General features: G+C 44.5%; 1 pseudogene; it reads left to right on the top strand.

The window, feature by feature from the left end:
- The first annotated feature begins 5,647 nt into the window (after positions 1 to 5,647).
- Positions 5,648 to 10,147, top strand: LOC134158896 (GTPase HRas-like; annotated as a pseudogene).
- The last annotated feature ends 2,700 nt before the right edge of the window (positions 10,148 to 12,847 follow it).

Raw genomic sequence — 12,847 nt, 5'->3', positions numbered from 1 at the left:
GCTTCCGAGCAGAGCACTTCAAGACCCCATGAGGAACTGTGTTTTGCCTTCCTAAATTAATATGCAAAAGTAAGCAGCATGAATCAGCCACAGGGCATGGCAGCGCTCCTGTATCCCTTTTACCAGCAACTTGGATTTATGCTTGGAGCATCGTTCTTTCCCTGTTCCTTGCCTCTCAACTGATCCTCTCTCATCCAGTTACCATTCCTTTTCTTCCTATGTGTAATTCTTGTTCTCTGCTCTGTATTCAACAAGTGTTTGAGAGGAATGAGGGAGGTGATTAATTATTTAGGATTGTACAAGGGAATCTAACTAGGTGCAGTGGGAAGGAATTAAGCAAGTGAGATGTAAAGGCTGAAGATCAGAAAAATATTTCCTTAAAATGAAATGTAATAGAGGGCAAGCCAGCCTCTGAGGCAGCACGGGAAGTTTCTCCTCCCATGGGATTTAAGATTGCAAAGAGCATAAAATGGTCTTTAAGAGTAATCCTTCAGGGACAAGGTTAGCTAGCCCAAAAGACTATTTGCCTCTCCCTTCCAGACAGAGCAGTGGGATGCAGCTTGTGAGAAAGCACTGAAATAAGAACACAAAGAGATTTATTCATGCTGAAAACCTTAAATGCAGTGGGCACCTTCCCTTCAGTGCAAACAAATGCTTTTATAACCTGAGTGAAGATATTTTTTTATATATTCTTATTACACAAGCGATTAATTTTCAACAGTGAATGTGAGAGGACACTGCATTAACACAGCAGGTAAATTTGGGACTGAAAAGGAAGCACACCAGCCCTTAAAATTAGAGGTATTTGTGAATATTACATCTAAGATTTCTTATAGTTCTCTGAGCAATATCAGGGTTTTCTGCTTTCATTTTCTGTACTGTCTCCTTCCACCATTACAGAATGTCCTACCACGAACACCATGAACCTACCTGCCATGCTCTTGAATCCTTTATCTCTCATTAACTCTATTTTTATTTTTCATTGATCACTTCCTTCTCACGCAAAGACTTGATATATTTAACCTTCATAATCTTCCTGCTTTGAAGTTGTGGGTCTGTAATCATAGGCTGTCTGAGGGCTCACCTAGCAATAGATCAAGTTGCACTAATTGAACAAAGACTTGTTCGAAAAGCTTCTTGCTGAAGTGATCGTTTTAGGCTTTTTGGACTATTGTATAGCTCAGAAATAGCACAAAAAATTGTTGCTTGTGTGAAGTCTCAGGATTTTTTGGCAACTCACAAAGCCCATTCTGACTGCAGGCGAAGCGGTACATTGGGCCAGGCTAGGCTGCATGCTGTGGGCAGCCCAAGGAAACCGTGAGTGGTCAATTGTTGGCTTGGGTGAAGCCTATCATTAGTGAACAGTTTTGTCCCATACAACAGTGTGACATTTTAGCACTGCTAACACCCATTCTGCCCTGTCTGAGGGCATTGCAAAGTAGCTGGTTCACTGAAGTGGCTGAAATTTTTCTGCCTTTTAATAGCTTCATTAGCTGCGTTCAATGCTTAAAGTACATCGGTGGGACTCAGTTCTGTCTCTGGAGCAATACCCACTCTAGCACTGAATTAGTGCAAGATCATCTTATGCAGCAAAATCAACACACCTGATCCTCCTGTGTGCTTTGTGTGTAGCACATACAGCCTGTGGTTGGTGGCTCCTGCACACGTGGGTCTTACAAGCCCATAGTGACCCACGCATGTGCCAGTGTTGGTGCAACCATGAGACATTTGGCCAAGGAGAGGCACATGTATGGCAACACCTGGTGACAGGGACTCACAGCCCATGTGCCTTGAAGCTTTTTGGGTGCCTGCTGTGTGTGTGAGATGATGCAAGATACCTGCTAGCGCAGAAACTCCAATCTACATTGCCCTGCAGAGAAGTGCTGGCTAATAACCAATGCTTTATAACTTGCTAGTAATAGAATCATAAAATCACAGAATAGCGTAGAAGGGACCACAAAGCTCATCCAGTTCCAACACCCTGCCACGGGCAGGGACACCTTCCACTAGACCAGGTTGCTCAAACATGTAGAATAGAATAGAATCACAGAATAGTTAGGGTTGGAAAGGACCTTAAGATCATCTAGTTCCAACCCCCCTGCCATGGGCAGGGACACCTCACACTAAACAACAGAATAATTCATCTTTGGTTTCCCTCAACTATCACATTGCATGGGACTCCTGGCAGTGTGTGTTCTGTTCTTCTCTGTTCTCTAATTTGCTGCTGTTGAGATCAGGACAGCCTGGTATCCCCAGGCAGCAGCAGTGTCTTTAAACCCTCAGTGCTCCAAAGAGCTGAGAGTGATTTCAGATTCCCACAAACATAAGCTAAGGAAGCAAGAAAAATAATTTTATACCAGTTTTACAGTACAGGATCCTGATGTGAGCTCTTCACAGGACAAACCCCAAAGGGGGGTGGGAATGAAGAAGTAACACAAGGTTGAAGGTTTCTCATCATTTTTCGTTCCTCCCAGAGGATCTTAGCTGCACATTGATGCCAAACAATATTGTTAGAAAAATAAAATCATAGAATAGCTAGGGTTGGAAAGGACCTTAAGATCATCCAGTTCCAACCCCCCTGCCATGAGCAGGGACACCTCACACTAAACCATCTCACCCAAGGCTCTGGCCAACCTGGCCTTGAATACCACCAGGGATGGAGCATTCACAACCTCCCTGGGCAACCCATTCCAGTGCCTCACCACCCTAACAGGAAAGAATTTCCTCCTTAGATCCAATCTAAACTTCCCCTGTTTAAGTTTGAACCCATCAGCCCTTGTCCTGTCACTACAGTCCCTAATGAAGAGTCCCTCCCCAGCATCCCTATAGGCCCCCTTCAGATACTGGAAGGCTTCTCTGAGGTCTCCACGCAGCCTTCTCTTCTCCAGGCTGAACAGCCCCAACTTCCTCAGCCTGTCTTCATAAAGGAGGTGCTCCAGTCACCTAATCATCCTTGTGGCATCCTCTGGACTTGTTCCAACATATTGTTCATGTTCTTTAGTTTGGCACAATACCTCCTGCCTTGCTCTTTATCTGATCTTCTGGATAAATCAGTCCACTTATCTTCCAGATTTGCAGCTGGAATTTCTCAGTGTACCAGTAAGTAAAACAAAGCTTCTGCATGTCGCAGAGGTTTCAGATTCCTCCCCTCTCGTTTAATTAGTTCTTGTAGTTGGTAGCCACCAAATCTGTTCTGTTTTTCCCTGTAGGTTATGAGAGTCTCATTCATATTTTGGGAGGCATCAGACAGAAGAGGATAGAGCTTTACCAATCTGACCCTCAATGTTTCTTCACAGTGAGGGTGGTGAGACACTGGCACAGGTTGCACCGAGAAGCTGTGGCTGCCTCATCCATGGCAGTGTTGAAGGCCAGGTTGGATAGGGCTTGGAGCAACCTGCTCTAGTGGTTGGCAGAGGGTTGGAACTGGATGAGCTTTAAGGCCCCTTCCAAACCAAACCACCCCATGATTCTATGATTTTATTTATATTATTTTTATGCTTTTACTGAGTCTTCATTTCCAGGCTAAATGTTGCAGCAAACTCACACCTGTGGAGAACAAGCAAGTCAAAGCTTTTCTTGAACACTGACATTCTTTTGAGGAACGATTTGAGACTGATAGAATCATAGAACCATAGAGGCATAGAATCAATTAAGTTGGAAAAGTCCTCTAAGGTCATCAAGTCCAACCATTACCCCAGCACTGCTTATGACACATCACCCAAGTTATCTTTAACAGTTGTTGGGTGTGGGTCTCCCATCACTAAGAAGTCTCTCTTTCACCACTGCATTATGCAGCACAGGCTGCTGAATACAGAGGGACTTGTGCCCAACCTTGTCTTGAACAAACTTCAGCAGCTATCCATATGCCCTAGTGTCCCACAAATGTCTGAATGACATTTTTCTTCCCAGGAATATCAAGAACTGATGGTAGGAAACAGGCACATTCCTGCAAGAACTTCTTACTGGTGGGTGATGAACCAATTTGAGCAGAAATTACACAATTGTTTAGGTTGGAAAAGATGCTTAAGATCATTGAGTCCAACTGTAAACCTAACACTGCCTAGTCCACTACTAAACCATGTGTCCCTAGGTCACACACCTACAGGTTTTTTAAATACCTCAAGGGATGGTAACTCAATCACTTCCCTGGGCAGTCTGCTCAGTGCTTGACAACAGTTTTGGTGAAGAAATTTCTCCTAATGTCCATTCTAAATGTCCCGATTACATGCCTTGTGTTAAAGAGAATCATTGCAGGACCTTGGAAAGCAAAGATTTTGTCCATATAACATTTTAATGAGCAAACTTGTGCTGGGGGAAAGAAGAAGGGGAAAGTTAGCTGTAAAAAGCAGCAGCTTTCAATTGCATTAAGAAAAAAAAGTAGATTCTGAGAAAATACTTAAATGTCTTCTCACATTGAAAAACCTGAAGTGAGTCTTTCCCATCTGGGTTTTGGGTTTTTTCACATTTCTGAATAAGCATATGATTATTTTTTAATGTTTTCTCCATAGGGTGTTAAAATGTTATTAAGTGATGCTGGTTCCTGAGCTTCTATTTTTAAGACCTCACCATGACTGCTTTGCAGCAAAGATGTGCCAAGGCTTGCATTTGACTCTGCAGTGCTCAAAAGACTTAAAGTTCTCATTATCACTATGGCAACTGTTAATAGTTCGTTTGTTGTAACATGATAAATACATGCCCTCAACTAGAAAGCATGTTATAAATCACTGGAGTACTCTCAGAGCCACTCTGTGTTGCACTAAGTCACTCAAAGGAAAGCACAAGTACAACAGTGAGTACATGGAAGTGTTGCAGCAAACCTTGTGATTTAGGTCAGCAGCAGAACAAGGTAATCAAGCTCTCAGGTTTTTGTTTGATTTCTTAAAACAGCAAATGCTTGTGGTGTAAAGAATTTACTCTAAAAGGTAGAAGTTTAGAAGTGTGATAGTCATGCATCCCTCTGCAATGCACTTGGGAGACAGCGCAGTCACTCACCACGTTACCTCCAAGGAGTTGGGTATACCATCCAAGAATGAAATTTCAGGTCTTTGAGACAGTATAGGCACATCTACAAGGATTTCCATTCTCCAAAGCAAAGCTGTTTGTTAAGATTTTCTTGAGCACAGAGCTATACTGACATGACTACATTGTGTAATCTTGGAGCTCACATGAAGGTATCTCCACGGCGCTACAGCAGCATGGCTACATCCCTGATATAGTTACAAACCTAGATCCAGAATAAGATATCCTCTGCTCTCCCCCATTCTTTTCCTACCCCGTGACCAGTACCAAACAAGAAATGCTTGAGGACAACATCTGCCAAGACATTTTAGCAGCCATGTTAACACCAGGCAAGACTTAAAAGTCATTCTCTTGGCCACACTACTACATCACTGGACACAGCAAAGACCCCTTCCCCTCACCAAGAGCAGTTGAGGCAGACTGTCTTATATCCAAATTGACTGAGGAGAGCAGCCTGTGGAACAGATGGGCCAGTGTGAGCATTGGCCAGCAACTTGGCTTGGGTTTCCTGTGCCTTATGGCCCTCAAATATTAGTGGGGTGAGGGACCCCTGCTGTTCATATTTCACAAACTGTTCTTTACAAGGTGATACTGAAGGTAAGTTCAGTGGCCCAGACCAAAGGATGAGATGTTTGAGGTTGCAAAGCTTGGTAGGTACATGCTGGAGAGCTGATGTGGTCCTTTTTCCAGAGCCTACAATGAGTTATCATTCAGCTGTTCCCAAAAGCCTTCTCCAAGTGACTTCACTGACTTTTTCCAGAAGCAGCTCCTGCGGCCAACTCACAGGCTCTTAGCATGGGGCAGTGACCATAACTGCAACAGGCCAAGAAGTGTCACTGGCAGTGGGAGACTGCCACAAAAACCTTTAGCCCTCATCTTGACAGGGCACAATGAACAGTAAAAGCCACCACCCAATGTCACTGTCTTTGGACCTCTTTTGAGAAAACTAATGACTTTTTTCCTGGATCAGTGTGAGTTTTACATAGTGAGAACAAGCCTAAAGACATTATTTATATAGGTGACTGGCATTGACAGTGGTAGCTTCAAAAGGCTCTGCAGTATCAGCAGCGGTGGTATCTCAGAGCACCTCCTTAGCTACCTAAGTAGGCCAAGGGAATTTATTATTCACTTTTATTTGGTACTTGTGAGACCACATCTAGGGTACTGCAGCCAGTTTGGGGCCACCAAAAGCATGGTTTGTCAATCAGAGTGAGTCCAGTTTGGTTATGTCGTGGTTTAAACTCAGCCAGTAACTCAGTACCATGCAGCCGTTCACTCACTCCCCCACTTTCCTCCCCCTGCTCCTGGAGGGATGGGGAGGAGGATCTAAAGAATGTAACTCCCATGGGTTGAGATAAGAACAGCCCAGTAACTAAGGTGTAACATAAAACCACTACTGCTGCCACCAGTGATAATAATGAGAAGGGAAATAACAAGGGAAGAGAATACAACCGCTCACCACCCCCCGACCGATACCCAGCCTGACCTGAGCAGTGATCTCGCCCTTCCGGGTAACTGCCCCCAGTTTATACAGTGGGCATGACGTGCTGTGGTATGGAATACCACTTTGGCTAGTTCGGGTCAGGTGTCCTGTCTCTGCTTCCTCCTGGCTTCCCCTCCTCCCCCACAGACCATGAGACTCAGAAAGTCCTTGATCAGAGTAAACATTACTGAGCAGTAACTAAAAACATCAGTGTTATCAGCGCTGTTCCCAGGCTGAAAGTCAAAAACACAGCGCTGCACCAGCTACTGAGAAGGAGAAAAATGACTGCTGCTGCTGAACCCAGGACAAGTTATAGTCCAAAATGATGAGGGAGCCAGAGCACATGATGTATGTGGTGTTACTGGAACAGTTTCGGTTCATCCTGGAGAAGAGGCAGCTTCAGGAGAAGAGGAGGGGGGTGGGATCTTATAGCTGTCCTCAACAACCTAAATGGTTGTGCATAAGAATTTACTGGAAGGGCAATTCCAATTAGATATAAGAAAGGAAAAGTTCACCATGAAAGGAGTTAAGCACTGGAACAAAGGTCTTGAAGGGAGGTGGGATCTCCATCCTCGAAGGCATTCAAAATTCAACTAGGCATGGCCCTGAGCAACCTGATCTAACACAAGTTGGCCACCTGAGCAGCAGGTTGAACTGGGACCTCCCAAGGTCTATTCCAGTCAAAATTGTACTATGGTTCTGTGATCTTTTATTTAGGTGATTCCTACCTAGCTAATCCCCAGCAGCACGTCACTGCAGAACATGCTACTTAATCCACCACTCTTTGATCTTTAGGACTGGAGTCAGTGAGGAGATCACTATATGAACCCAGCTCTGGAGAGATCTTGTCTCCAGGGATTTATGACAGCTAACTACATTCCTTGCTCAGCCTACATGGTATTTTATTTCCTTTTATCCTGTTCCCCCAAATCCCTGTGCCCAGTGTAGCAATTCTCCTCTGTGCTGTACAGAATTAGAAATAAAGAATTCAAAGATGAGTTAGCACCACCAGGAAAGGCTTTAGAATAGCTTGTAGCTTTATGTCTTATATTCAGATTAATCGAGGAAATAATCACACACAGCGTTCATAAATAGATGTATCCTGTGCTCCTAACAGAGGCTAAACTTGCAGAAAAAAAAAGAGAAATGAAAGGATGGTTTGCATGTGAGAACAGCAGGCTTAGCGGATGGAGAAGGAAAATCTTCTCATGGTATTTCTATTCAAGTCCAGCCTCATCATAGGGCGATCATGTTATGCATTTAAAAATGGAAAACTCCCATTTTTCTGAAGGGAGCTTTATCACAAGGATTATCTACAAAGGCAACACAGAAAGATATCGCAGCAAGGAATAATGTGCCGGACTGGATAGGAGCAGCAGTAAAGGGGCTCCGTGATGCTCAGCACAGTTCAGATACTGAGATAACGGCCTCTTTGTTCCATAAATATTTTTCCATAATGTTCACTGCTGAACTACCAGAGCACTTTCAAGTCATGCACTAGGCAATATGACTAACATCTGGCATGTTTTTAACTTTCATACTGTCCCCAGGAGCACAAGCTTGTGCAGTCATGGGGAGGGGAAGTTAATTACATCATGTACGTACATTTGTACACACGCATATGCACCCATGCACACATATGAGCTGCTGAGATCTTTTCCTTGCACACATGTTGTTTAATTTGCCTTATGTCAGTAAAGGGAATAGCTAGAAGACGTACTTTACACAACCATAGGGGTAGAGATTCGCAACACATTTAAAAGCAGAGAGGCATTTCTTTGAAGTTCTGAAATTCAAAGGTAGCACACCCAAGACAGCATCCTACAAGCGAAAGACAAACATTGTCTTAAGGAAACCATAAACAAAATCACTCCTCCTCTAAAAGTTCCAGCCCAGAATACCCTTCCATCTTCTCAAAACAAACAACTTTTGGCTGCAAAAAGCACTTTGAGACATGACAAGGCAAGAGCTGTAGCAGTGTTCTCTTCCAAAGCAAACACTTGATGCTTTTACTGCAGTGAAAAATAATAATGGGATACAGAGTGTACATGATGTAAACACCTTTAATGCAATTCTAATTTTATTGTTCGTCAAGATCACATATTGTTATGGCAACTAAAGAGGGAAGTGGGGGAAACCTGTTCAGAGCATTAATTTGATATCAGATTAATTTGTTCCACGTTTGTGCTCCAACGCATGCATAATAAACAATGCCAGTTAAAGAAAACTAATAATATTGAAGCTATAATAACCGCATAATGTAGTATCCACTTAACCCCAAGTTTGGTGAAAAAATTAAAAAACAAATCCCTTACAGGTAGGTGTATTGCATCTCCAGCTGCAACACGGGTCACGTTATAATCAATAACACTTGTAAAGCAGGAAGGCCAATTTTCAGAAATACAGTCCATCAGAGCACTGTTAAACAGACAACCACAGCAGTGCCCCGATGTCCCAGCTCTAATCTCGGGGTAGGCAACTCAGCAGCAGCCAAAGACCCCCTTCCACTCCCTCCGAGGTGATGAAGGCATTGAAGTACCGAATGTGCAGGCGTGTGTCCTGGGTGCGTAGCGGCCGCCGGCAGGGAGGGAGCAGGGAGCAGGGGGGGGATGTGGGCCCGGCTGGGGAGCACCTTGTCTTGTTTGATTTTCATCCGTTGGCAGAAAACAATAAACACTATCGTTGCTCTGCGCCCCGCTCTCCAGGACGCGCATCTCACCTGGCGGGGTGGACAAGCCGGGGCACTTGAGCCAACCCCAGACAAGAGGACCCTAATTTCTCTGCAGGGCCGGCTAGCCATCCAGAGGGTGGGTGCTCCTGGAAGTCCTGAGCTGGTGGTGGTGGGAAGAGTGCTTTGACAATACAGTTCATTCAGAACCATTTCATTCATGACAGAGGATTCCTACAGAATGCAAGTTGTCATTGATGGAGAAACCTGCTTGTTAGACATCTTAGATACTGCAGGGCAAGAGTACAGTGCCATGAGAGACCAGCACATGAGGATGGGGGAAGGATTCCTCTGCGTCTTTGCCATCAACCACACCAAGTCCTTTGAAGATACTCACCAGTACAGGGAGCAGATCAAGAGGGTGAAAGGCCCAGATGAGGTTCCCATAGTGCTAGTAGGGAATAAATGTGACCTTTGAGCATGGAGAGTGAAAACCTGGAAAGCGTAGGACCTGGCCTGGAGTTATGGGATCCCCTACATAGAAACCAGACAGGGCGTTGAAGATGCCTTCTACACCTTGGTGTGGGAGATCCATCAGCACAAGCTGCGCAAGCTGAATCCCCAGATGAGAGTGGCCCTGGCTGCGTGAACTGTAAATGTGTGATATTGTGACTACGCTGACTGGACCGTGTCTTGGAGAGGTTCCCACTGTGCAGTGTGCAAGGAAAGAGGTGAAGCAAAGGAAGAAGCAAACAGATTCAGAGGAGGAGTATAGGGGGAGAGGAAGAGGAGGAGGAAGAGGACGGGGGAGCATGAGCCCCTCCAAGGACTATCTCGCACTTCACCCAAGCCTACAGCAAGTGACTTTTTCTGTTGTTTTTCTTTCCTCATCCCCTCCTCCTTTGGCCTCCTCCCACCCGGGCTACTGTACAAAGCCACAGATCAAATCACAGTAAATTATTATTTGATGGTCTCGATATATTATTATATTTTTTAAACAAAAAAAAATAATTTATTGGATAAGAAAATGAACCTGAGCCAGCTTTAGTGTGCACTCGCAGCCCAGAAAGCAACCGTATCCTGGGCTGCATCAAGAGGAGTGTGACCAGCAGGTCCAAGGAGGTGATCCTGCCCCTCTACTCTGCTCTCGTGAGACCTCACCTGGAGCATTGTGTGCAGTTCTGGTGTCCTCAACATAAAAAGGACATGGAAGTGTTGGAACAAGTCCAGAGGAGGCCACGAGGATGATCAGGGACTGGAGCACCTCCTGTATGAAGACAGGCTGAGAAAGTTGGGGCTGTTCAGCCTGGAGAAGAGAAGGCTGCGTGGAGACCTCAGAGCAGCCTTCCAGTATCTGAAGGGGGCCTGTAGGGATGCTGGGGAGGGACTCTTCATTAGAGACTGTAGTGATAGGACAAGGGGTAACGAGTTAAAACTTAAACAGGGGAAGTTTAGATTGGATCTAAGGAGGAAATTCTTTCCTGTAAGGGTGGTGAGGCACTGGAATGGGTTGCCCAGGGAGGTTGTGAATGCTCCATCCCTGGTGGTGTTCAAGGTCAGGTTGGCCAGAGCCTTGGGTGAGATGGTTTAGTGTGAGGTGTCCCTGCCCATGGCAGGGGGGTTGGAACTGGATGGTCTTAAGGTCCTTTCCAACCCTAACTGTTCTATGATTCTATGAATTCCTCGGTGTTTATGTGCCTCCTCCCAAGGAAGGGCAATGCAATCCCTGGGTGCAGCCCTGCCTGGATGGGAAGGAGGCATCTTTTCTGCTTTGTGAACCTGCGCCATGATGGTTGAGCTAGGATTTGTTTCCTAAGCTGAGACTGAGTGTGAGGAAACACATTGCAGATAGGCAGCTCCCTAGTGTGTTTAAGAGCATTTACCATGGGTGTCATAGACTCAGCACAAAACTCTGTATTAGCCATTAAATCAAGCAACTTGAGCACACATATGCTACATTGGGTCCCCATCCACAAGGACTTGGGCAGAGCTTCATCTGTGAAAAGAAAAGTCTTTAACATTGGCTGCAAAGCTTCTGATTAGTCTCAGGATGTGTGGCGGGCAGAAGAACAGGATGAACTTCTCAGGGTGGACATGCAAGCCTTCCCCTAACGAGCTTTGGGTACCATGCGCTTTGTTAACAGCTACTGGTGAACATTTAAGTACTGTGAGATCATTTTGTTAACTGACACTCAAATTAGGTATATAACAGGGCAGAGGATATCTAAGTACCTTTGAGGTTCTGTAGCTGTATCTTGGTTCGATTCAACACATTGTGGAAGAAAACTACATAGACCTTGTCTGAGCATGGTTTGTCCAAGAGCATGGAATCATTTCCTACAGCCACACACAACTCATAGAGATGGTTGGTAAAAACATTTGTTTCAGGAAATACTCTTGATCTGGGAAGATGAGGACTGAGGGAGCAGTAGCAGAGAAAATAAGCTCAGACAAGTGATATGCTGGTGGCTCAGATCTTCACTCAGGCTGAAATGTGTAACCACCATGGTTGTTGGGGTTTTGTTCCATTGATAAGTCCCTCTGTTACCCACCATATATAAAGCTGGCATAGGTAGAAAGTGGACTGTGTACATTTACATGCAGACACTTATACCTTCTCTATCAACAGGTCAAAATTTCTCCTTTCATTCTTCCTGAGAATAAAAACTAACTGCAAACCCCCAAAATTTTCCACTAATCAGAATCCCCATTCTGCCCAGAAGATCAATAAGTGTAAAGCGGAAAAAGATTGAAGCTACTTAAGTGAGGATTCTTAAGGGAATCGTATCCATCTCCAATAAAGGGAGAAAGATGAGCAGCACCACAGAAATGGAAGATACAAGCTATTGCCCTCCAAGGAATGTGATGTCTGCAGCTTACCCAAACATCATTCTGGAGGCTTTGGGGCATGAAGTGTGGTTTCAGTGTGAAAATGGCCCATTATTAATAGTGTCATGGGTTTCTGGGATTACTGTGTCTCAGAGGTTTATTGTATGTTCATTGGCTCTGTTTACTAGCAAAATGTTTCTCCTCCAGATTCTCATCTTCCAGGGCTGTAAATGCAGCTCAGAATCTCAAAGTCAAGATGAGCTCTTCCAGGCTCATCCATCAAGAGTAATAAAGTGTCTCCTGGAGGTTACACATGGGTAAGCAAGAGCACAGTTTGATGGTGGTGGGATTACGCTGTGTGTCCTACAATTAGAAATTAATGATCGATTCCTTCACATGATGCAGAAGGTATAAAAGGCTCCAGTTCTTGAGTTCTGCTAGTACACCCAATGGCAGTAAAAAGTGCATGCTCTTCCCCAGCCAGGAAACATAACTCTCAGCAGACAAAAAGCATCAAAAACAAAACCACATCTGAGAACAAGCCTATTCTATGTCCAAGCAGAAGCAGGGTTCACTCACACTTCTTTCTTTGAAGAGGTGAAAGCAGTAAGGCAGGATGTGCCCTGAGGGTCAGAAATATGAACACCCTATTAATGCAGAGTAAATTAAAACTTGATGATTTCATACAATTGGCTAATAAATGTAGAGATGAGAAATCAGTTTGTTCTGTTTCCAGACAATAGCCTCATTCAAATGTGCATTCGGGAGCATCATCCTGTGCCTGGGAGCCAGGTAGTAGTAGTTGTTCTAAATATAGGTGTATTTCTTTCAGTGACAAAAATAAAAGC

The sequence above is a fragment of the Pezoporus occidentalis genome, unplaced genomic scaffold (genome assembly GCF_034315485.1).
Source record: "Pezoporus occidentalis ecotype Australia unplaced genomic scaffold, CSIRO_AGI_Poc_V1 ctg136, whole genome shotgun sequence".
Taxonomy (NCBI): domain Eukaryota; kingdom Metazoa; phylum Chordata; class Aves; order Psittaciformes; family Psittacidae; genus Pezoporus; species Pezoporus occidentalis.
The sequence above is the reverse complement of the archived record's forward strand: the minus strand, read 5'-3'. Positions and strand labels throughout refer to the sequence as shown.